This window comes from Paramisgurnus dabryanus, chromosome 23 (assembly GCF_030506205.2).
Source record: "Paramisgurnus dabryanus chromosome 23, PD_genome_1.1, whole genome shotgun sequence".
Taxonomy (NCBI): domain Eukaryota; kingdom Metazoa; phylum Chordata; class Actinopteri; order Cypriniformes; family Cobitidae; genus Paramisgurnus; species Paramisgurnus dabryanus.
The window spans coordinates 9,239,620-9,264,780 of NC_133359.1; the positions used below are offsets into that span (position 1 = coordinate 9,239,620).

Sequence of the window (25,161 nt, forward strand, 5' to 3'; positions counted from 1 at the left end):
TCACCTTAAAATGACAATTCTGACATCATTTACTCATCCTCATGTTGTTCTAAACCTGTATGAATTTATTTTTTCTGATTAACACAAAAGAAGATATTTTGAGAAATTATTGTAAACACACAGCAGATAGTGACTATTAAGGGTGTCACGATTTCGATTTTAAATCGAAATCGATCGAAATTAAGTCACAACCTCGAACTTCGATTTAAAAAATGGGATCGTCGATGCTGCCACGCCCCCATGTCACGTCCGGTCGGCTTGTCAAGCGGGGGAAAATAAAACTCTCAGAGGTGCCTTTAAAAACATAGATCCATCGGAACGCGATTTAGATTTTAAATACTAGGAATGTATTGCTACAACTCCTTGTAATGCATATCATAAACAGGATTACTACCTAGGGATCTGCCTTTGGACAGAGCCCAGCTCTCTGCACGTGCGTGAGAGAGCCGCCAAGATGCAACGGGTTATATTTTAAACAAAAGGGATAGTTTGCCTTAGCCTGCATAAAACGCATAAAACTGAACAAATACGTAAGGATTACTACTTTTGTTTATGTTTAGACTTTGGACAGATGCGAGAGCGTGTGCACGTGAGACAGAGAGAAGCGCAGCTGCTTATGACGTACCGGTTTTATTTCAGATGCTAGGAGGAGTCCAAGACGCGCGCATTAAGTCCATCTGCGTGCAAGAAGGAATCCTCTCTCTACATACAAGCTCTCTCGCGTAAAGTAAAGCCCACAAACCCCCATGCAAGGAAAAGCACGCAATGGGAATGTTAATGTGAAACTATAATAATAATAATAATAATAAAGGCATATCATTTTTGTCTTTCAATAAAAAAATTATAATTTAAAAATCGAGAATCGAATCGAATCGTGCCCTTAGAATCGAAAATGTAATCGAATCTAGGATTTGAAGAATCGTGACACCCCTAGTGACTATTGACATTGTCTTTTGTGTTCATCAGAAAAAAGAAATTCATACAGGTTTAGAACAACATGAGGATGAGTAAATGATGACAGAATTTTCATTTTAAGGTGAACTATCCCTTTAACCAAAGAATTTGAGATATTTTAAGGGCTGTCAAACGATTAAACGCAATTAATTGGAAACAAAATAAAAATGCTTTTTTTTCATAATATATGTGTGTGTACAGTATGTAAATATTGTGTATATTTAACCACACACACACACACACACACACACACACACACACACACACACACACACACACACACACACACACACACACACACTGTAAAAAAAACTTTGCTGCCTTAAAATTTTTTGTTAAATCAACTCAGATTTACAAGTCATGTCAACAGAAATTTGCTGTCACAACTTATAAAATATAGTTGAGAAAAGTCAACTTAAATTTATAAGTTATAACAACTCACCTGTAGTTATAACAACTGATCTCTAGTCAAGATAAATAATAGTAAGTACATATACATATATTCATTTCAGAATTTTTTTATTTGTATATCATTTTTTTATTCAAATAGAATATAGAATATATAAAAGTATAAATAAATATATGAAGAGTTTCGTTGCAAAACGAGATAATTCCGTTTTTTTAATTTTTCAGAAATATTTGGTTGTGCATTCCAATTAATATCAATTCAACTGCAAACTTAACAAATACAACTAAGTAGCACCATAAAACAAAAAAATAACATGATAACTATGTAAATAAATATGTAAATAAACATGTTTTGACAAAAATGTTAAAAACGGATTTATCTCGTTTTGCAACAAAACTCTTCATATATACACATGTAAATGCTTCTTAAATACATACATAAATGTGTGTGTATTTAAATGAATAATTACCCACAGCGCACATTTATATATTATGCAAAAAATCACTTTTATTATGTATGCGATTAATCACGATTAATCTTTGCCCAGATTTTATACATATAAATAAATTTTTTCTTAAATTTGTACATGTATGTGTGTATTTAAATATATAAAATAATAATTACACACAGGGCACAAATAAATTATGCAAACACAATCTTTTATTTTGTTTGCGGTTAATTGCGAATAGTCACGATTAATTGATTGACGAACTTATTATTTTATATCCATATTAGTGAAATCAACTTCACGTTCACATTTTTGCAAGGTTTATGTGTCGCTACATAACATAATATATGACATAAATACTATTTTGTAGTATTTCAGAATATACGTTATGTTGTGTATATACATATGTAATTTAATGTGTATATGTGAAATTATGTGTGTGTTTATATATCAGATTTTTGTATGGAAAATTAAGCCATTATACAAGAACATGATTTATTGTACATATGGTTAGAAAATAGTTCTTCTAAACCTCCTTTATTTTTAAGAGTGACTGTTTGACATCAATTCAATCGTTTTGTGTCTCATTTTTATTTTATTGTATGCTTTGTACATTTTGGTACTAAGTAACCCTTATTCCTGAGCTCTCCCCTTCTGCCAAAACAAGCAGCCATTTTTGCATGATTGAGGATTTTTACCTTTTGTGGTCATTATGGTGGGTTGCTATGTTTTTTCTCCTTTGTTTAACCTCAGGGAAATACACAGAATTCACCTGTTGTGAAAAATATAAATGGCCAGAGCTCTGTCAGAATAAAATAAGACATACAATTTGCAGCCGGGGGGTTCTTTCATGTGTCCAAGTGATACAAAACAACATTAGACTTCCTGGCCTGCTGTACCTATGCTTTTTAGTCGTCTATTGTTGTCAATGTTTGAAACTTCCTCTGGTCAATTGATTAATCCTGGCCTGACATATTAAACATGAGTGACTTGAGATGCCAGGATGTCGCTTTCCTGCTTCTCTGTCAATTTCAAAGATGAAAAATGTCTATCAAAAGTGAATTGTTATTGATGCAAATCTTTTAACTGTGTCGCCCTGAAAGCATCTAATCCTAATTTTCAATTCTAGAAAAGTGAAAGCCAATTTTACAATTTGACAGTTTTATCAATTTTGCCGGTTAAAGGTATAATTCTAGATGCCTTTCGCATGCTAATTTCAGAATAAAAAATCTAAAATTGATCACAGTGGTAAACAGGTGGTGCGGTTGAACTTCATTGAAACTTAAGCAAATTCGTTGAGGAAACATATATGCACAAGCTCAAGTAACAACAATGCAACTTTTCCGCAGGGTCGAACCCTTGACGCCAGCAAGCCGAAGGGCCTTCATTGATCTTGACAGCTCTGCAAGGAAAATGCTATCTGGAGATCACGTCTAGGGGTATAGCCAGATAATTCATCGATTAAGATGACCTTGGATGAAACCTGGTGAAAGTGCATGTTTTTTTTTACAAAACTAGCCGAGTCCGTATCGATCCAATTGGCTGGGGAGGTTACTCACAAAGACTTACAAAAGATATCCATGAGACGAATATTGTGAACAACTGACTTAAAGTTAATTACTTTTCCAAGGTGATAATTGAGAAGGGGCTTGAGATAAATAACCGACCCATGCGCTGAATGGAGATAGCAGCAGGTATTCAGAAAAGCCTTTTAAAAATGTACTATAGTGCCATGGGACTCATTTTTTTACACCCTGATCTCCTGACCGCTAATGGTGTGTTACTAAAGGTCAATGCTTGTGCATTAAGGGTTCAAAATGGAGCAAAAAAAACCCATCTACATGAATGGTTTAAGTTAAATGATTAAATCGATAATCTTAATTATTATGTACAAGTGTAAAAATCAAGTCAAATATCTTAAAGTGGTAAGCTTACACTGCAAAAAATGATTTTCAAGAAAAAATATTCTTAGTATTTTTGTCTTGTTTTCAGTAAAAATATCAAAAAATTCTTAAATTAAGATGCTTTTTCTTAATGAGCAAAACAACCCGAGAAAAGAAGTCTAGCAAAAAAAATCTTGAAAATTTTTCTTAAACATGCTAGAAAAATTTGCTTACCCCATTGGCAGATTTTTTTGCTTGTTTTATGCACAAAATCACTTAAATTTGATATTTTTGATCAGAAAACTAGACTTATTTTCTTGGGTCGTTTAGCTCATCAAGAAAAAGCATATTAATTTAAGAATTTTTAGATATTTTTACTGAAAACAAGACAAAAATACCGAGAACATTTTTTCTTGAAAATCATTTTTTGCAGTGTACCACCTACACAGTCAGGCAAAATGGTTTCACTGCCAAAAATGATTTTCAAGAAAAAAAGTTCTTAGTATTTTTTTCTTGTTTTCAGTAGAAATATCTAAAAATTGCTTTCTGAGCAAAATGACCTAAGAAAAATTAGTCTTGTCAAGTTATAGACAAAAATGTACAATTTAAGTGAATTTATGCTTAAAACAATTATGAGAATCTTAAAATAAATTTTTCTTTTTTCTTAAACACTTAATTCAAGCAAGCTAATTTTTCTCACCCCATTGGCAGATATTTTTTGTTTGTTTTAAGCACAAAATTACTTAAATTAACTTATTTACTTAAATTACTAAACTTATTTTCTAAGGTAATTTTGGTCATCAAGAAAATACATCTTGATTTAAGAATTTTTTTATTTCTACTGAAAACAAGACAAAAATACTAAGTGAGAAAATAATTTTTTTGCGGTAATTATTTTTTAAAGAAAAAAAATCTTAGTATTTTTGTCCTGTTTTCCGTAAAAATATCTAAAAATTCTTAAATTAAGATGCTTTTTCTTGATGAGCAAAACGACCCAAAAAAATAAGTCTAGTTTTTAGATCAAAAATATCAAATTTAAGTGATTTTGTGCATAAAACAAGCTAAAAACAATCTGCCAATAGTGTAAGCAAAATTTTCTTAAATTTAGTGTTGAAGAAAAATGTTCAAGATTTTTTTATCTCTCACTTTGCAATATAGAAGAGGGAGATCAAGATTACATTCCCAATTTAGTTAACAACCATTTGTACTTTTCTGTAGACACTAATGGTACCGCTGGGGTCAGGGTTACGATTTTATGTAGGTTTGTACAGTATCACAGTGTACTTCTTTTTTGTTGATTTCTTAGCACCTAGGTAAAAAAACAATAATGCATTTGGCAAGGTTCAAGCTTCAATTTATAGCACAGATGAAAGTTTATGAACTTAATATGGTTTGGAGAACCTATGGCTGTAATATCCAATTGAGTTGCTGCACAGATTAAAGATTAGCATATTTCTTTATTTCACATTTATCTCGAGGACATATTAATGTCCACCATAGACCTACAGTAGGGTGCGTGTATTTCACCTTGATGTGTATAAACATACTATCTGTAAATGTTAATGAGGGAGACTTTAAATGAAAGCTAGAACATGAAGTCGACCCTCATCCTGTTTTGTGACTGAAATGGGACGATATTTACTTTCCTGGGCGTCTGTTAAGCTTTCGATTTAATTTTCACAGACGATGACCTCTTTGACTGTCGATTGAAACATTTCTACTTGGAATCATTTCAATGGCAGATGCCGGGCTTGTGCACATCGCTCTGATGACTATTTCAAGGGGTTGCATAAGGCACGAATCAAAGCCAAACCAAAAAGTGCCAGAAAGGACCGAATGCCAATAATCATGTACTACTTGGAAGGGACGAGTCAATTTGGTGTTAGGTTGGATTTTTTCAGTTAGCATGGTAAGAAATTGCTTTTTCACTTTTGCAACAACTTTGTTATTTTTTTAAATGGTTCAGCGGTTCAGACTGTGTGCTTTAAACTTACCCTTCAAACCTTTTCAGATCCTTTCAGAGCAACCTGATGTGATCTACTGTGTAATGTCACGGGTACATCAAAAGAAACTCCAAAACTGAAAGCCACATGACCCAAAACTGCACCACTGGCAACCATTTTTAACCGTTATCCTAAATCAGGCATTTGTGTGTGCTTGTGTACCGCGACCATTTCCCCGGCTGTTCAATCTGATCATGTTATCCTCAATTACAACTGCTTATCAGCACACTTTTGCCCCTTCCCCAAACACGGAGCTTCAGACTCGGAGCGCAGACTGATAAACAAGGTGCTGTTTCAGGCTTAGCGCGACAACTCTTTGCCTTTAGAGGGCAATTTGTTATGCATCTCAAGCATTCAAGAGAGAATGAATACTTCATTGAAGCAAAGCCTGATGATCGGGGTGTGTTTTATTGTAAATGAAACAAGCGAAGCGCGTCAGCATACAAACTTGGCCATCTGTTGTTTATTTCAAGCGCAGCTTTTGGCAAACAACGGCTAACATCCACATGTGCTGCTCTGTTGCATCAGTTTCACTGCGCGCTAATGCGTCATGCACCAGTACGGATGAGAGGAGAAATGTGTTGAATTATAGTTTTCATTTCACAGAAGTGATATGGTTTCCTAATATTGAATGTGTTCTTTGCAATGTAAGAATCTGAGAGAAATCCCGAACCTTGATCGGTTCCGATGTTCAGCTCAGGTTATTGTGTCATGTGTGATGTTTACAGATCAAATCTTACACCTTCCAGTGTGCTCACAAGCAAATCGAGGCCGCCCAAATCAAATGTTTAGGATATTTAAGATTTTAAATTGGGATGATTACATTACTTTCACAATAGCCAATTATGAAGGGAGGTAAGTGACAGACAGAAATTGGTGCTAAATATCACTAAAAGCTCGCCATCATAACCATTTTTTGTGCTATATAGCACCTATAAAGCACCTATGAAGAACCATCCAGGGTTACTACACACAACAACACTAAGAAGGTTGTACATGTCTGCGTACAACCTTCTTCCTTGTTCTCCCGGGTCTTGTCCAAAGCCGTCTGGTTTGCCTCCGATCAATTGGCGCATCAACAATTTGATGGAGGTATTTAATGTGCCTTCTCTTATCAGTATTACTAGCTGTGAATATTTCGTACAACTGCTGGAAAGACATGTATATTTATTAGAGCTGCTATGGCAACTTGAAGGTCCGACGTATGGAAATAATCCCATGTTTGCTTTTATTTTCCTGAACTGGCGCATGCCTTTGACGTAAATGTGTAGGCGACGAGAGCCACCGTGAGTAGACTTCTGCGTTTTTACCCTTTAGACGGGAACGCAAAACACCGTCGCCGTGTAAATGAAAGGCACATCCGATTAAAGTTTTCACCCTCGAGAAAACAGCGGAAGTGTGGAAACAACACAAACGCCTAGCCTGATGTGTAGCCTGATGCGCACCTTGCCAAAGATGTAACAACGCGTCCGTTCTATGCTGACCCCAAGCAATGTAATTGGTCCGCTTCCCGTCAGGTCAAAAAAAATCTCTGTTGCATTTTTTCATCTGCATTTCGCTTGTGACGGTTAAGGGCTCGTTATAGATGTACATAGGTACTACGGCAGGGCTATTCAAATCTTACCCTGGAGTGCCAGAACACTAAAGAGTTTAGCTCCAACCCTAATAAAACTTACCCACCTGTGATTGTCTAGTGATCATGAAGACCTTGATTAGCTTAATCAGGTGTGTTTGATCAGGGTTGGAGCTAAACTCTGCAGTGGCCCTCCAGGGTAAGATTTGAATAGCCCTGTACTACGGTGTAGCCGCGATGGCATAGGTTCCGCGTCAGTTTTCATTTATACTTTTGCGTCGTCGTCCACGTCGACGTGCCAACACGCGCGCAGATAGCTGGTAGGCAGTATCCACACGTGTAATCACAGTAGCAGCGCGACCGCCAAAGAAGAAACAGCAACTTGTTTATGATTTGAGAAGACCAGCAATGATGGAATTAAATAAACAGCGACTTTTGTTGCAGTTTGAGTTTAATCAATCCTCAACTTGGTCCATCTTTGTTTTCATCATCGCAAACGGAAATACCTATGACGCAGTTTTTTTTTACCTTACGGAAGGGGTTCTGGTGGACCAATCACAGCGCTTGCTGTCTGCGTAGAACTGACGCGCTGTTAAAAATTTTTGCGAGATACCCGTCAGGCTACGCAGAGCTACGCACAGGCTACGGATAGCCTACGGCGTAGCTACGGCATAGAACATACGCAAGACTATAAATCGGGCTTAAGAACAAAGATGGGCCAAGTTGAGGAGCGATTTAACTCAAACTGCAACAAAAGTCACTGTCTATTTACCGCCGTCACTGCTGGACTGCGTCTGAAATCGCATAGTGTGACAGTAGGTACTGAATTAGATGAAGTACTCATCGACCGTTAAAACAGATAGTGCCAGGGGACCCCAGTTTAATGACATTTTATAAAAAACAATAAAATATCATATATTTTAAACCTCAGCAAAATAAGGCTACTAACCAACACCACTAGGTTGTATAATTTTATATGTTTTATATAATTCCAATTTTATGTTTGGGAGTGTTTTATGTCATAAATTTTCTTTGGGGGGGGCCACGAAGGGCTGCAGCGCACACAGGGGGCTCCACACCGAAAAAGATTGGGAACCAGTGCTATATAGTTTGAATATGGATAGTATGAATGAATTTGGACGTACTACATCCGCCATGTTGATGCATCACGTGACATACATCTTCATAACAACAAGCTAGGCCCTGTCCCAAATGGCGCACTTCATGTGAACTTTCGGTCTCGTGTCCTTAAATTGCGCGTAATCACTTAGTCTACAAGTCCATAGGGTGTCCCATCTGTCAGCTTCGGTGAACCCGCACTGCAGCAGGATTCGTGCACTTTACCAATCCAGAAGTCCTTGCGAAAGAGCAGTCAGACCAATCAGCGAAGGAAGGGAGGAGTTCACAATGATGGGCAACTTATCTTCCTATTTCAGGTGTGACGCTCAAGTCTGTCCCAAAATACGACTCCTCTGCGCCCTCTTGGACTTGCGTCAAGGGTCCCTAAGGTCTGCACTAAATGATGTCATCAAAGTGTGGACTCTGAGGAGGTCCACAATTCCAGAGTGTGCCATTTGGGACAGGGCCTTAGTCGTTAACTGGATTTAGCAAGGGACAGCTTTATTATATGTATTTGCATTTGAATAGAGCTGTTTTACCGCTTTTGATTTTTTTTAATATAACAACTCCCCTCCTTCTTCTTTGTTGGATAACTCATCTCCCAAGGGCTCACAGGAAAGAAAAGGGTCCATCGAATGAACACTTCGGGTTCTTGCCGAAAGTATTAGGTCATCCGGTTGCTTTTCGCCTACTGTTTTTGGAATACTTTGAATTTGGACATACTACGTACCCGCCTCGCCTACTGTTTTTCGCCTACTGTATAGAAATAGGTGGTTTCGGACGCAGCCCTGATCTTCTCAAACGCAGCAAGCTTCTTCTTCTTCTTTTGTGGGTTTTCTGGCCAAGCTGCTTCTTTGGGTTACACGCTACTGTGGGTTACACGCATGGATCGTAAGTTTTCACTGACGTCTCAAAGCATCAAGAATGTAATAGTGAGAAAGTAATAACTGGACTGGGTGAACCATGCTAACCGGCCAAACCTTTACCCCTTGGTGTCAGGCCTTAGATGCAGTATACATAGTTTGTTGTATATTCCAGTATGGATCAATATATAATTAATATTTTTTATATAAGTTTGAATCAAAAAACTGAATGGGATGAATCTGCTCGGATGAATTTGGTTGATGTCCCACAGAGCCCATGGCCTCATTAACCAGGCTGTGAAGAACCCCTGAAGCGCGAGCTGCTGCTGTCTCATGCTGGCCAGTGAGAGTCGTACGAGTGAATAAGTATGATGTTAAAAGAAGTTTGAAGAGTGCTTTATCTCAGAGGAGCAAGAGAAGGTTTGAGAATGAAAAGCACTCATGTGAGAACGAGGCGGTCTTCTTCCTTTTCCTTTCTAAAAATGAACCGTCTAACCTTCATGGATTTTGAAAGCTAGCCAGTTTAATTTAATTAATTTGCATCTGTAATGAAACGAAAGGTCTTTGATCGTGTGAATATGATGGAAATAGCTCAGGGAGCTGATGTGGAAAAAAGCTGGTCTATAAAAAGTAGTTAAAGAAACAGTGCACCCCAAAATGAAAATTAAGTATTTTTAAAAAGTCGATATGGCTCACGCACTAGCCGTATACTAAATAATAACTATGGTGCCATATTTTATTTTGGAGCTGCAGAGGTGAATGTAGACTTTTCACACAAAGCTATCATATGGTTTCAGAAGGTCTACCTGCATACACATCTATAACTACTGCTAATGCTTGTGTACCTTTGTGAGCAGATTCAGTCCCAATTCACATTATATGTCAAGATTTGAAAGTCATTTTTGCCATGTCTGTAATCTCAGGATGTCAGAGGAACAGCAGTGCTTTGGCTTTAGGATTTAAAGAGCTGTCAGGATTAGAAATTTCTCCTTTTGTGATCCACAGAAGAAAGAAAGTGGGTTCGAAATGAGACGAGGGTGAGTAAACAATGACAGATTTTGCCAATTTGCTAGCACTGTCACATCATTTTCTCTCTTTTTTGTTTGTTTGTACAGTTTAAAGGCTCAATCTTAGGGGAAGTGTGTCTATTTGATAATAGTGCGGGTCAATTATTTTCCAAGATTTCTATGCAAACTGCATTTGTTCCTTACAGCTTTGTGTTGTAAAATCATTCACTCACTGCAAAAATGTTACGGCGTCTTGGGTCGAAAAATTTAAATGCTTTCAGTCCTTGTATTTCACGCATTAACATTTATTTTCTCTTTTCACAGTTAATAGCTTTTGAACATACCGATGCGATCTTCTTTCAAGACCTCGATCGTCATTCAAACCTGTGCAAAATTATACCGAAGGTAGAATAAAGAGCCATGGAGCGTAAAAGACTAAGAGCAACGGTCTAAAGATGTACTTTACATTAACAGGGGCTTGAATGAGTTCAATACCAGAGAAAGAAAGTGCAGAGAAGATAAAAGACCTATTCCCTCCTGAGGTAAGATAAATGGGAGGTTTTAAATGAAGAATCGCATGTCCCTGATTCTTTAAGATAAGATAAGATAAGAGTTCATTGTATTATTAAAACATACTATACAAAACTTTTCCAGTGGAAACAGTAAAAGCCATTTATTGAAAATAAGTACAGAACTTGCTGACGTGCGACAGATGAATGCATTAAAACTCAAAAATGCCAAACCACCCACATTTACGCATCAATGACGCCTACTGTATACAGTCACGGTGAAAGGCAATAAAGGCAAAGCAGGATAGATAATGGTTTACCAGAGGAACTAGTGTAATGTGTGAAAATTGAACACCTAATGCATTAAAATCAGCTATACCCTTTAACACCTTTAACCGCGGTTCTCAAACGTTTTTGGCGTGTGCCCCCCATTGTGTACGGTGCATCCCTTCATGGCCCCCAAAGAAAATGTATGACATAAAACATTCCAAACTAAAAAATTGTATTAAACAAAACATTAAATTATACAATGTAGTGCTGTTGGTTAGTAGCCTTTAGGTTAGGGGGCATTGCACAAGATTTTTTAAGGATCTTTGGTGTCCCATGTGAAGTTTTAGCTCAAAATATCATATAGATAATTTATTATAGCATGTTAAAATTGCCACTTTGTAGGTGTGAGCAAAAATGTGTCGTTTTTGGGTGTGTCCTCTTAAATGCAAATGAGCTGATCTCTGCAATAAATGGCAGTGCTGTGGTTGGATATTGCAGATTAAGGGGCGGTATTAACCCATTCTGACATCACAAGGGGAGCCAAATTTCAATATTTTTTCACATGCTTGCAGGGAATGGTTTACCAAAACTAAGTTACTGGCTTGATCTTTTTCACATTTTCTGGGTTGACAGCAGCACTTGGGACCCAATTATAGCACTTAAACATAGAACAAGTCAGATTTTCATGATATGTCCCCTTTATTGTATTTTATAAAATGTCAGGGCCCCCTAGTTTGAGAACGACTGCTTTAAGATACATTTGGTTGGATAAAGTATAATGATATCTCTGCATAAAGGGACCACAGTTAAACACTATGCAGTGCTATTTGAGCATATTTAAACTAGATTTTTTTGGGGTGGTAAGTGAATCAGACATTTTTGCATTGTAATGTTTTTAATTATTTTTATACACACTCCCATTGATTGTAAAAACAGATGCTATGCCATAGGGTCTCGCCCCAAAGTGAAATCAAAAGCTGAGTCCTTTCCGCAGCAGGTGAAAGCAATTCACCATCTAGTTTAACTATAGACCGGCTATGACCCACTTATATACTTGAATTTGGTTACATATAATTTTTGCCAAAATAACTTGCAAGATGTATGATATTTCATCATGTAAGTCAATAGTGACTTCAAGGTGTTTGGTGTCATTTATTTATTTATCTCATTTATTTTGGGGTTATGGTTAGATGTCTTTTAAATTTTCACTGATTTAACACATCGGCTATTAGACGTCTCTTAACTCTTTCACCGCCAGCGTTTTAAAAAAAAGTTGCCAGCCAGCGCCAGCGTTTTTCATGATTTTCACCAAAGTTTGATGCCTTCCAGAAAATGTTCTTCTTTAAATATATAAACATTCAATATACCAAATGAAAGAACAGACCCTCTGCTTTCAAAAAAAAAAAAAAAAAACGTTTCATCCTACCTTTAGTGGTTCTTTTGTAATCAGCTTTTGAATATGGGTAGGTTTCTGCAAAAACACCACATTTTGAGCAAAAAGCAGAGATAATTCCATTTTTGTGACGGACTTTTCATAGAGATCCCATTCAGAGCGATCTTTAAAACAGACATGGACATGCAGCCGCTTACCATAGGGCAATACTTCCGGGTTTAAAAAGTTTCGGAAGGGCACCACTTGGTGGATAATAGCGGTATTGCGGAAAGACAGAAAATCTCATCATTGGCGGGGAAGCGTTTTCTCTTAATTGACGAGATATCTCGTCAATGGCGGTGAAAGAGTTAAAGGGCTGCTAACTTAGGTGTTTTCTTCAATATTTAAATAGTCATTGGTATCCCCAGAATGTGTCTGTAGAGTTTCAGCTCAAAATACACCACAGATCTTTAATTATATGATGTTGAACACGGCAATTTGTGGCTGCAATAAAAAAGCACAGTTTTTGTGTGTATTTCTTTAAATGCAAAAAAACCTTCTGTTCCTCTCATCGTATGCAAATTAGGGGCTAGAGGGTCTTACACATGTGCTTTGGACATCAAAACATGTCTCTGGCAGAAGGTTGAACTACGCGCTCATAAGGCGGAGTCTGTCAGCGGTTATGATTGTTGTGTAATCAATGTGACATCACATTGATAGGGGATCCCCAACAGCCTGTTTTGTGTGACTGTTGCGTGTTAAAGGAGACTACACAAAGAAGAATATATGGATTTGTATAATAACAGGATCTTTCTGCAAACACACTGGCGACTCATTTTTAGCTCGAAACACATTTAAAAGTGCATTTTCTATGTTAGGGGGCAGGGCCGGCCCGAGGCATAAGCGAACCAAGCGGCTGCTTAGGGCCCCGCTGGCCACCAGGGGGCCCCCGCCCCAATCGTCTTTTTATTTTTATTTTTTATACAATTAAATAACTTAAACAGGTAATATAAATGGATGAATGAATGAATACGAATTTATAAATGAATAATTAAAGACAAGAAAATTTTGATTTGCAGACAACTATGTGTCTGCAGTGCTAGCGTTTTAGTCAGGCGCAACATAGACACCTGCGCCACCTGCGCGTCGGCGCGCAAGTGCACAACGTCGTCACTCACTGTAAACAATGATGAGCCATTTGACATGTCAAAAAAAAGGATATATCCCTCTGGGGCCGAAAAGAGAACAAAGAAAAGGACCGAGGATGAGAAAAAAGAGCAAGATAAAGGTATGTTTGCATGATTATATACAGTATGTTTATTTTGTGTTAGTGGTGTGACAGATCGACGTTAATCCGTGACCGTGATCGACCCACGGTTCGGCTCGCATGCGCCTAAATAGTGAAAGTTTATCATTTGCACGTGTTTCAAAGGCTTGCAAAAGTTAACATTTCAAGTGATTTTAAACATTTTATCCCGCAAAAAGGCGCTAAAGTGAGCAGTATTCTGCAAGCCCATGCGGTTTAAATTGTCCAGCCCAGCTCCCTTCAGAGATCAGAACACTAACACTTGATGTTTAAACTAGAGAGAGTTCCGCTATTTTGTGTCATACTGTAGTCCATTAACATATATTTGAGGAATAGAGCACTGAAAAGAACATAAAGTTTTTATGCTCCGCCGTCTGTATTTCCGTCTGTGTTTCCGTCTGTGTGAGCGCGTCGCGTATAAGTGCACTTAGTAGGGCACACATAAAATCTTTCTGTTCTTGACAGGGCACATACAAACAAAATGATCTCCACAGTACTCTTTTCCAATAAAAACAGTTGTTTATGTCTTTAGACGGTTTATGTATAGATTAGGCAGAAACCAGGTCCGTGCTTCTCTTAAAGAGACAGTAACCTTAATTAACCTATTTAAGTCTGTGTCATTAATGTTAATCAAACCTTCCAAGACAAAGAGAAAATCACTTCTGTAGCTCTAAAAAAGAATAATTATATTTAATTCATACAATAAAGTGTTATGATTCATTTGATTTGATTTCTGTTCCTAATGCTAATTTTAGCCCTTACTTAATGTGCAACTTTGTTCTTTTTATAAATGTTTGTAAGTAATTTCTTCATTTTTTTATTAGTTTTTCCAACCCCTTATTCTGCTGATCCGAAAAATGATCAGATCTGTGCCTCAAAAACCATAATGTGATCCGAACCGTGAGTTTTGTGATATATCACACCCCTAGCTAGCATTGCTGTATGTGTTGAAGTGAACGTTCCAACATCGGTAACGTTCCAGCTTCATAGGCAAAGCACATGTGCTCTCTGTCTAAGATCTTTGGTAAGAGATGGTATTGGACTTTATGAGAATATATACCAATACCATGTTGGGTAGGGAGATTTCTGTGATGAAAATGGACTTCAATCTTATTTATATGGTGGGTAGTGATGTAACAGTGCTATCCTATATTTATTTATTTATTGCTTGTTGTGTAAGTAATGAAAAATAAGCAAAATAAACTCATTCTGCTCGATCAACTATGCACTTATCCAATGCTATTTTTTTCAGGAACACTGTTGAAGTACTTTGGAGCACAACCAACTCCACCCGCCCCTGATGTTTCATCAAGTGTCAGTGTCTCCACAGCTGATGATGCAGCAGATGAGGTTTTTCTTGTTGGCCAATGTTAACATTCCATAGCCTGTTAATATGACATGACACATTGAAGAATAAAGTATTTTATTTAAGTATAGATTTTTTTCATTATTTAAATTATTATTCATTTATAATGTAACATTAGAGCATGACATTTGTGTCCGCGTGGTGGGAGGGGGGCCCCCAAACACATTCTGCTTAGGGCCCCCAAGAGGCTCAGGCCGGCACTGTTAGGGGGGCTTTAAACGCAAAATTGCCTATTGTGTATAATGCTCAGAAATGCACCAAACTTTTACTATATGAAAATCGACCCATGAATGACCTACTTACTTAAATCTGTATTAAGCTGAGAAATGTAAAAAGTATTTTAATATTTATAAAAAAACGTTCTTAAAAGAAAGACATGCTGAAGGGCTTTTCATCAGTCAGTGAATTATCCAGAATCACACCAGATTCAAACAAATGTTTGTAGTTTGTGTCTGTTCTTTTGCATTGCTGCAGACATATTTGGCTTTTTCGCCTTGTACCATCATAACTGTGAGCAAGAAGGGAATACATTTAAATGAATTTAGAGGATTGGAGGACATTTTTAAAGATCAAAACATATTACATCGTAAGCACCTACTGTGAAGTAATTGCTTTGATGTGATTTGAAGGGGGAATGCGGTTATGTTTCACTTTAAACAAGATTGATTAATTGTCCAAAATTGAAATCAAAAGGCTTTGTTCAGTCATCTGCATGAAGAAAACATATCAGTCTTTTCATCCCACACATTATTCATACAATGCTTACTTTAAATTATGTGTCACAACCTGAGCATTCGTGACCCTGTCTGTGAAATTCAGACTGAAGTCTTATAAATCTTAAAAATGAGATTAGAAGCTTCTGGATTTTGCTCATTAATTTCATATCGATTTCAATCTTTGACAAGATCTTAGCAGGATTAAAGATATCAAGGTTATATTTTCACAGAATGTTCTTTACATTATGTTGAAAACAATAAATCACAAACAACGACTTTAGGTTTTCACAGACACGGTCACGTATCAGTGATATCCAATGCAAGAGTAGAGGAGTGAAGTGTCTTCAAATAAAGTAAAGATAATTTTTTGTATATTAATACTTTAATCATTAATAAACCAGGAATTTGTTATAAAAATAGTAATAGTTTTTATTTTGTGTCACAATAAACAAGGAAATATTGGACTTTGAAATATGATTCAAGCGTTGAGGTCCATGATTGAGTTAAATTTACAGTATCATACAGTCCCAAAGCCTTAGTGTCTGAAACATATTTCTATAAAAGGTTTTATAGACACTTGGTGCTTTTATATCATTTCCCCTTAGATAAATCATCTCATATTGTATATAGAAACAGAAAATGTGTTGCAGAAGTTGTAAAGTGAAGAATAAATAACTAGTTAAAGATTGTCCCTGATAATGATGCTGCATATTGTGTCTGTCTAACGGGCCCCTGTTGCATTTTTTAATCTAGATGAATGGACTTCCAGGGTATCTCCTTTGATGAACAAACTAAAAGAACCATAAACAACAAGAGAAGTTTCCGAAAAAAATAACAATAGTAGCAAAAGTCAGAAGAAGGAACGAAGCAAGGAAAAGTTTCTACAAGGTCGAATCTGTCTCAATATCTCAGTAAGACCCCCAAAATAGTACCATAAAGCAAGAGCCACGAATTGAGAAAAAAATTAGAACTTATCGAACCATTAACGTCAAGCTAAATATAAAGCGCTATCTGTCCATTTTTCAAAATTAGTTCGCTGGGCGAGCAAAAGGTGAGCGAATTCCTGCCCGCGGGGTGTTGTGTGAAAACCGCATTCCATTTATTTCAGACATGAGAGGATAAATGAGTGTTTCTTGTAGTTTTTGTTCAGTGTGCATTCATCTGAGGTTTGTGCTCGAATAAGTCACAGTAAGAACTGCAGTGAAGGATTATTGCCAGTCAGCTGTGCTAATTTAATTGTGAATGTGTGGCTCGCTGAGTTAAAGAAATATAACTTGTTTGTTAGCCGTGCAAACATTTTTTTAAAATAATGATGCACCGGTGTAATAGGTTTTAAAGTTTAACAACTGCTTAGGGGATGTTGGAACAAGCAAATTAAAATCACAAATTAAGTGACACCTTTAGAGATGTCATTCATTATACTCTTAAAATCTACAAACAGAGATCTAATGCAGACAATCTGAATTCATTGCATAAGTTTAAAAGTTCACTTATACTGTTAATGGGTTAAGTTGGGAGTTAATGGCTTAAAGGCACAATATGTAAGATTTTTGCATTAAAGGAAAACACCACCATTTTTAATTAATACATCCCTATATTTTTAATGTGTGCACTTAATCTTTGTACAGCGCGTCGTGAATGTGTTAGCATTTAGCCTAGCCCCATTCATTCCTTAGGATCCAAACAGGGATGAATTTTTAAGCCACCAATCAGTTCCATGTTTTTCCTATTTAAAGACTGTTACATGAGTAGTTACACGAGTAAGTATGGTTGCACAAAATAAAACGTGGCGATTTTTTTAAGCAGATAAAAATTTTACCCCATACAATATAGTTCTCATTTTTATCCGCTTAAAAGTTTTATTTTGTGCAACCATACTTACTTGTGTAACTACTCATGTAACAGTTTTTAAATGGGGAAAACATGGAAGTGTTTGGTGGCTTCTAAATTCATCCCTGTTTGGATCCTAAGGAATGAATGGTGGTAGGCTAAATGCTAACACATTCACGACGCGCTGTACAAAGATTAAGTGAATAAAGATGTTTTAACTCATCTAAGTTGAGGTAAAAACATAATAAAATATTGAAAATGGTGGTGTTTTCCTTTTAAATATGTCCCCCTGCCTGACCCTTTGTGTCCATTTAAAGGTGCAATGTGGGACTTTTAGAAGGATCTCTTGACAGAAATGCGATATAATATACACTACATTATTATCAGTGGTGTATAAAGACCTTACAAAATAAACTGTATTGTTTTTATTATTTTAAAATGAGCCGTTTTTATCTACATACACCACATTCCACTTAAGGGGGTCGCACACCGGACGCGCAGCTCAGTGCCGTTCTAAAAAAAACAAAACAGATTATTTTCTATGAGTGTACGCACACAGGCACCGCTGTGACTCAGGACACTGCTCAAATCCCTGTCGCGCCACAAAGCACCACTCACGTAGTTTAACTTTAAATGATATCATATTTGTCCCAAATCGTTAGCGATTAACATTGGCTGCTAACATATGTGACCCGTCACGGAAACCAGGGACTCAAGTCGGCAGCACAAGTTTCGAGAAAATGAGAAACAAAGTTTTTTTTTCGAAATTTGTGATTTTCGTTTTATTGCAGAATCTGTTAGTAGAGATCACGAAGAAGCCTCTCCATGTTTGAGATAGCAGTTTTTGTATATTTAAAAGCGTACATTTTGCGGTTAAAATAGGCTTGTTTTTCCGGAGATTCTAGCGTGCAGCGGGGGGCGTCATTGTCTGTGTTTATATTTACATACTGTATAAGCTTGTGTTTTCGCCTCCGCCCCCAAAGGGAACAGCGTGACTACTAAATAAGGATAGTTCGCCCAAAAATGAAAATAATGTAAGTAATGACTCACCCTTATGTCGTTCTAAACTCGGAAGACCTCCGTTCATCTTCGGAACACAGTTTAAGATGTTTTATCGTTAGATTTAGTCCGAGAGCTTTCCCCTTCATTGAAAATCTATGTATGGTTTCCATGTCCAGAAAGTTAATAAAAACATCATCAAAGTAGTCCATGTGACATCAGTGGGTCAGTAAGATTGTGTTGATGCATCGAAAATACAGTTTGGTCCAAAAATAGCAGAATTACGACTTTATTCAGCATTGTCTTCTCTTCCGGCTCGAGCGTGAAGTCACGTGACTGTAGTGACGCGCTGCCCTGTTCCTCAGATATGTTTGCTAAGTTTTTTTTTTTTTCAAACTTATAGCCTGCGTCTCCCCAGACTGTAAAGCTCGGGCGCACAAAACAGAAGAAAAATAAAAGAAGCTGGGGCGGAACAAATAACAGTCAGCCGCATCGTACGTCAGCCGCGTCACTGACTTTATGCGGCGCCGCAGTCGGAAGACGTCAAAGTACCGCGAGAGCTCTTCAAGAAATCTTACGGAGTAGTTTAATTTCGACTCGCTCTCGCGGTACTTTGACGTCATCTGTATGTCAGTTCTTGCAGCGCAGCATGAGTCCAAACACACAGAAGTTACACAGATATCATTGTATTCTTCATATAATTGGCTACATGTTTTGTCTATCAATATTTTCCATGAAGTCATTGGCTGAAGGAGGAACGAGCGAGCCATTGGTAACCGCTCTAAAGGATGTCACGTTTTCGACGGCGCTGTTTGGATGATCTATTATACTACTTCCCTATTTTAAATACAAACTTTGAAGGCGGGTTCATGTGTTTAACGGAGTGTAAACTCATATACCCTTACATGTTACGATTTAAATAGTCTTCAGATTATATATTATATTGTATTACCAGACATTCATGCGAAATCTGATGTAAACAATCTATATTTCACAGATTATACGCATTTGTGGAAAAATATGGTCATTGGATAATCTGAAACAGACTGGATTCGACTTGTGATCCCCACAAAGGTAAAAGAGTCATGTTTATTTTTGCGGGTTGTCATTTGGTCATAAAATACTACATATGATGCTATAACATCTCAAAAAGGGTTTTACAGGGGGCATGGCTTAGCTAAATGAGATGTAAATGAGCCCTATTTTCTCCCCCAGCTGAAAAGAAGAGTCCCTTTCGTCTCGATTTTCTCGGTTTGAGTATTTCTGAGTTCCTATATTCAAATGGCCACAACTTCTCCAAATCTTATCAGATTTCCATGTGTTACACATCGTTAGAAAGCTTAGAAACTGCACTTTCAGAATATGTGAATAACTCAAAATGCCCAGATCCGACTTGTGTCCCTACTTTCCGTGACTGGTCACATATATTTAGCATTTTGAAGTAGATGCTATCTGAATAAGCTCGGGCTAATGTGCACCTCTGAGTTGTCTTAAACGCGGCGCGGCGCTGAGCTGCGCGTCCGGTGTGCGACCCCCTTTACAAGGAAGTTGCTGTCATGTTTCCAAAGTAGCCCTAAACGGACAAACTGCTCTATAGAGCATGTTTTGTCTCAGATGATGATGTGTTTGTCCTGTGGGGGCTACGGTTTACTATGCGTTTCGAGAAGGAGGGTGGGCTGTGAGTCGTTGGTTGTAATTCACAGGGTCATTTCACCTTTAACACTGTAGGCACTCCCGCAGATTTTAGCTCCAACCCTGATGTCATCCATGAACATGATTTCTATCAACATTAAAGGTAAAGACCATCCTATTGTTTCACTTTTTTTAACAGCATCATCAACCTGTGGCCGTTTAAAAAAAATGACATATTGTGCCTTTAAGTTGGGAGTTGAGAACATACCTAACCATAATGTTTAAGGAATGAATACAGTGCTTTTAATGATACTTCTGTCAGATAGCTTGCTTGAATCATATTATACAATTCAAAGACATATTGATGACAGAGTTCTTGTACATTGTTGAAAGAATACTGTATACTGTACTTAGCAGTACTGAATACTGTACTTAGCAAGGTCAACCTGATGAGCACCTTTCTGCAGGCTTAAGTAACATCAATAATTCAAAGGAATGGGGGTGGAGTTATGCATTTTGCAGTGGTTAAACTTTTAGCGTCGATGAAAAATGAATGAGGTTGTATTCTAGGGCCTGGTTCGAAACAGGTTTTTGGAAACCTAGCTCCTCTGGTCCTATCAGTTACGTGTTTGGCACAACGTTCTGGGAATCATCTGGGAACAGGGATAAATGGGAACATGTTTCCACAGTCTAAGACTTTATATAAATGATCATTAAATTAATACAGAGTCATAAGGCTTGTGTCATGATTATATTCATTATTATTGCTGTTATGTTGTTCCTTCATTTAAATGAAAGTAAAGCCCATAAATAAATAACTATGAATCTATTGTATGTTTGGGGGTTCAGTGGTCTAAGATTACTCATAAGAAAACTTGTAAACTGTATACTGTAATTAACGTAAATTTGCTGTTGTTGCTATACCTTAAAGGAATAGTTCACCCAAAAATTTAAATTCTGTCATCATTTACTCACTCTCATATTTTTAAAATGTCTTTGTTTTGATGAACATAAAGAAAGAAATTTTGAGAAATGTTTGTAACCAAACAGTTTGTGGACCCCATTCACTTCCATAGTACTGTAGGAAAAAGAATACTATGGAAGTGAATGGGGTCCACAAATGGTTTGGTTACAAACATCTCTCAAAATATCTTCCTTTGTGTTCATCAGAACAAAGAAATTTATGCCGGTTTGTAACAAAATAAGAGTAAACTGAAAGACAGTTTTATTTTTTTGGGTGAACTATCCCTTTAAAGAGCTATATTCTCACATCATCTGTTTAGTTGGTTCACTCTTTAACCTTGCCTAGTCAAGTTTATTTGATAATATTGAACTTAAATAAAAAAGATAATTTGACAAAGTCTAATAGTTTTATAATAAAAGATGAAATATTTAATAATAGAGAAAAAGACCAAATTACTAAAAAATAATGGCTTCAGCCAAGAAGCTAAAAACTTAAATTAGTCATTTAGTGAATAAATGAAGCAAGAGTAGGAATTTTAATAATGCCTAATCATTTCACTGCAGAGAGCTAAAGAGTTTAATACAAACTGAAGTACTGCATGTTAACACATTGGATCTGTTTTCACTTTATCTCTCCAGCCTTGATCATTATAGCAGCTTTCGGAAATCTTTCTTCTTTTTATAACTTCCTTATTGGAAAAGTGAATATTTTCGAGCACAAACTTTATTCATTTTTATATTTCTAAGAACAAAGTTTCCTGCATTGTGTAATAATTTTAGTAATTATCACAATCAAACATTTTATTTATTTTGATCTTTTGTTTCTGCGTTATACTTGAGATAATGATGATTTTAATTATGCACTGCGTAATTGTATATAATTACCAAAGAATTGAACGTAAGAACTGTCGGACTTCACTTGCGTGCACTCGATGACAGTAACCCAAGTTTATTTACATTTCTGAACCACAGTTTGTTCTCAGCTGAAGTATTCTTAATTAACATCCCTTGATTTTATTGTTTATCTCTAATTAGTAGTTGCAAATTAGTATATATCGCTTTTTTATGAAAGCAGGTGAGAATGTCTGCTGAAATTAACATATTGTTTACTCTTCCCGCTTACATGCAAAGCTGATGCAAAGCTTCTCTGTCTGGCTTTATCGATTTACTATTTTATTATTAAGTGCTTGGTCATCTCTTCATAAATTATTCAGGCTATATCCTCTTTCAACCTAAACATTTCACAAACACACGCAAGTGGTACAAATTACTGCTTATCTTTTAGACAAAATAGCATTGGGATATAAAAAAATCCAAGCTGTTTTAGACTAAACAGGCACACAAACACAAATCCTAAAATAATTCATCATTATCATAGCCTGTTTCCAAAATGGCACTGATCTAGCGGATAATAACACTGATTTGAATGAATTTGATAGACTAAATAATTTACTGAAAATGAAAACGGCTCATTGCTTTCACTCTGACATGAAAAGGAAGGCGTAACATTGTACCATAAACCATGGGCTGAACGTGTAATTTCATACTTTATTTATGGAGCCACAAAGATATTAATGTGCACAATAGCCTGTTATAATGCATGGGGCGTAAAGGACCCTAATGTTTTATCAAACTATTTTTTCATGGAATACAAATGGTTGCATATCACACTCAAGTGATTTGATCAATATATTTTAATATATAGATTTGTATGTTTGTAATATGGCACAGTTACCCAAAATCTGGAGGTATTTTATTTTGTTTTAATGGTGCTTGACAGCCCTCCAGTCACTTTGTGACACATATTTGGGTTCGATTCACATGAGTGTGAATGAATATGACTGAATGTTCATTTTTGGGTGAACTATCCCTTTAAATTGGGCCAATAGTTTGCTTTACTTTATTGACTATGTCAAATCGCTGGTCTCCAGCATGTCTGGCTCGCAATTAGCTCTGGGACTTCTCCGTGTTGACCATTGTTAGGTTGTAAATGATAGATTGATCTGAAGTTTCCCATATCAGGCTCTGCTTTTAAAGCTTGAGATGTGAGGGAGCCTATGGTTGGTGTTGATATGTGACCCTGTCTGTGAAATTCTGCCTAAAGTCTTATAATATTTGTAAATATTTGTTTATCCTACTCAGTGGCGGATTTAGTAAATTGGGGGCCCAAGGCGAATGGTATATATGGGGCCCCCCATCCGATCTATAAAAGAGAACGAAAACATTTTTTTACTCCAAAATGAAGATGTAAAGCAGAGAACACACAAAGTGTAGCACTATACAAACCAATAGAGAATAAGTCAATGGGGCAAAAATAGCCACGAACAGTAAATTATTGAAAAATTTCAATCTGATGCTGCACAAAAACTAGCAATGCATCAAAGCCAATTTTGTTACTAATCTTTTACACGCACAAGACTGTGATAAAATGTAAATAAAATCCAGTATCACTTTTTATATTGAAAATAAATGTGTGTTTCCACAAATCAGTTTTTAATTTTTGAAAAAAAAAAATTATTAAACATTTAGCAGTTTTAATCAGGACTGAAGTTTTAACAGATTTATGCAGAAAATTGAAACCAAATATTTATCAGATTTTTACAGCAGTTTTATTTAGTGGATGTTTTCTTCACAAACATAATGAAAGGGTTGTGAATTTGCCCACAGTGTATTGTTGAGTTCTTGATAAATGTTTATTTTCCCAAAATATGTGTCAAAATAAGATTTGTCACAAAAAATCATTCCATTTGCTGAAGCACAGAGAAAGTTGTGGCCAAATTAAGACTCAACAGCACCCCATAGTGGACGAAAACATTCCCAACATAACAGTTTTTTTTGTAGTAACGTTATTTACTTCACCACAAAAAAAATGTATCAGTGTTGCTAGGGCTATTAACTAAGCGGTTGACTCACCAAAGCCTCATTTTCGCATTAATATTTATTTTGATTCGTCTCTAATTGTGTACTTTCCCAATCCCCGTGTCACTCTGTGTTTATCTTTCGCGCTGCGCAGAGCACACCGTTACGGACTACTCCATTTCATTGTGAAAGAAGGGGGTGTATGTGTGTAGTGACAGATAAACATGAACTGAACATTTTAACTACTATTTCAAAGTTTCAACATATTTCTTAAGAATATTAATACAATTTACAATGCTTTTGAAGTGTTCATGATGATAAGGGTTTTATTTATTTATTAGGTTGGTTGGGGGCCCCCCTAATATGACCGCTGGTAGGGGGCCCCAAGCAGCTGCCTATCTATGCCTCTATGTTAAGACCACCTCTCCTATTATGGAAGTCAGTTGCGTGGTTACAATCACATATAATTTTCATATTTGGGTGAACTATCTCTTTAAGGTTAAGCATTGAAACGTAATAATTATTTCGTAATTAAATTGTGCGGATTTGAAATGATGCCTGCAACCTGAGAAGGATCGGTACATTCTGTTTAACATATTTCTTTCCAAAGTCAAAAAGTTCTTCTGTTCATATTTGTCAATGCAATTTAACATCCATACTTCTACGTTTCTTGTGTCGTTCTTTATATCTTGATGTTTTTTCTCTTGCTTTCATATTTGTCACACGCACACACAAGTCCAGCAATGGCAAATGTCTTGTTCTCTGCGGTCTCATTATGACCCTGTCCACCATTAAGTTACTACCCATAAAACATGTGGCACTTTGTCTTGAAGCAGAGCCTCTGTCCATTGCTTGATCATAATGGGTCTCCAAGGCTCTGATGCTGATGCTTTGAAAAAACCCCAGACATGCACTGCGGTCACGGATTGACCCTAAAACGACAAACTCTTCATCTGAAATCATTTAGAGCCAGATGCTGTAAAGTCTGTAAAGTACACTAATGTCACTGTCAGTCTTTTATGGTGCTTAATTTGCGTTATTGCACAGGGAGGATCTTACTCAGGCGGATCACATTGCAGT

The 25,161-nt window shown here is 36.6% G+C and overlaps 1 long non-coding RNA gene across 1 annotated transcript; it reads left to right on the forward strand.

The window, feature by feature from the left end:
- Positions 1-13,414: 13,414 nt before the first annotated feature.
- LOC135781848 (uncharacterized) lies at positions 13,415-15,152 on the forward strand. The gene is made up of 2 exons (XR_010545277.2): positions 13,415-13,698; positions 14,969-15,152. It is a non-coding gene; the product is annotated as an uncharacterized lncRNA (long non-coding RNA).
- Positions 15,153-25,161: the final 10,009 nt, after the last annotated feature.